The sequence below is a fragment of the Eufriesea mexicana genome, unplaced genomic scaffold (genome assembly GCF_001483705.2).
Source record: "Eufriesea mexicana isolate 0111107269 unplaced genomic scaffold, ASM148370v2 scaffold474474835, whole genome shotgun sequence".
NCBI classification, from domain to species: domain Eukaryota; kingdom Metazoa; phylum Arthropoda; class Insecta; order Hymenoptera; family Apidae; genus Eufriesea; species Eufriesea mexicana.
The window spans coordinates 421,580-423,427 of NW_016907960.1; the positions used below are offsets into that span (position 1 = coordinate 421,580).

Consider the following 1,848-nt stretch of genomic DNA (forward strand, 5'->3'; position numbering starts at 1 on the left):
GGGGGGAGGAGGGAAGCGAAGAGTTCTCGACGATAGGTAACACGCGCTCTGGCGTTTCGCGATTTAAAGCGGAGCAGACGAGACGTTTCCGTGAGGAAAATTTCGCGACGACGAAGCTTCTCGGTATTATCGGGAACCTCGTTGCTTTTCTCCTCGAGAGGTAAAGAGAATCGAAGAGAGTAAGTAGGGGTGGGTGGGAATACGCGCGCGAAGATGGATCGAAAACGACGCTCGTAACGGCGGGGCTCGACTTTATGAATATTATTTTCCAGCAGATGTCCCCGACGATAGAACCTCGTCGACGTTGTCGTCGTCGTCGTCGTCGTCGGCGTCGTCGCTGTAATTAATGACGTCTCCTCTCGGTGGGGTCGCCGGTGAATTCGGCGAAAGAGGAGAGAAAGAGGGTGGCGGAGGCGGAGAATTTCAGAGGTAAGTTTGGCCGGGCTGCGGACGATAAGGAAGCAGGGAATACCGGCGTGGATGGCGAACGACAATGCGCGAGAATTATCCCGGAATGACGGGGTAGTTTTAAAGGCAGGAAGCCGACATTAGCGCATTGATACCGCGCCTTCTGCCATCGGGCCGGACCATTAATATTACTTAGTTTACGGCCAGAGTTTTCAGAGCCATGGGGAGGGTGTACTGGGATAGATCCGTCGTTCCGCTGGTTTCCGCGATTCCGCTCCCTTTCTCACCCCCTTCCATCTCTGGGTGAAATGCGAGTTACCGAACGAATCGCGTTCACTGTTTCAGAGACACCGAGAATCCCGAAAAGCGTCGGATCCGCGCGATCACCGTGCGACTTTTTCCCGTTGGGGTGAGCAGGGGGGTTCCACGACTTCTGGCTTATGAGATTTAATTGTCCGTAGAGGCGGAAAGACAAACGAGCGCGGGCAACTTTCGCGGCGGAATTCGGGTTTCCGATGCGCGACGGGGCTCGGCGGGATTAGCGGGGACAAATCATCGGGATTAGAACGGGAACGGGGGGGGCGCGGCGGTGGATCGAGTCGCGGTTCGAGAGAAGACGGAAAGAGAGAAACGCGGCGGGGCGCGAGGGGACTCGGGGACAGGGAGAACGAGATTTCGGCAGGCGTGAGCTCCGTGAGCTTGTAAAATCAAAAGGACAAACAATTAATAACCCCGGTACCGACGATTAATCAGAATTTAACTCGCAGTTAAATACTCTGGCCGGGATCGGGGGTGGGCCGGGGGACGAGGCGAGCGGAGCGGAAGGGATACGGCTCGGAGGGTAGGTACGGTGCACGCAGGATAAACAAAGGTTTACATCAGTGTCAGTCGCAACAAGTCCGAATTCGTCTAGGGTTCTCGGCATGAATATTCACGGTGCTCGCTCGTCCGTCCCTTCCAGCCTCCGTGCCCGCCAATTCGACCCCCTATTTCCACCGCATCCTCCTCATCCTCCGACGCCTACTCCTCCTGCTCCTCCCTTTCGGCCGCACTGTATCGCTCCGCACGGGTCCACGACCATTTGCCACCCCCTGCGATATCCATCGAACGGCTACCAGTCAAAGGCTGAAATCACAATACGCGTTTGTCCGGTTGACGAAGTCGACTCGACCGGCAGCCGCTAAAGCAAATAGAACGAGACGGTTGGCCGGACAGAGGGAGAACCGGAGGGAGATAGAGCGAGAAGGGTTGATCGCGGGGGTGTGACGCGTGCGAAGGGAAGCGAAGGGAGTCGCCGAGAGAGAAGCGAGCCAATGGTCATTGCCTTTGAATTGGAAATTACGTTTCGGCCGGTCAAGTGTCGATTTTCACCCCCGTATTAACGGCTCGACCCTTTGGCTTCCTCCGTGCCTTTTCGCGCGCACCCCACTCCAGCCCTCC

At 56.7% G+C, this 1,848-nt stretch overlaps 1 protein-coding gene across 1 annotated transcript in view; it reads right to left on the minus strand.

Annotated features, from left to right (window-relative positions):
- The window catches only part of dac (dachshund family transcription factor), a 139,652-nt gene that overhangs the window by 68,700 nt on the left and 69,104 nt on the right, over positions 1 to 1,848 (minus strand). The gene's annotated exons all lie outside the window — the stretch shown is intronic.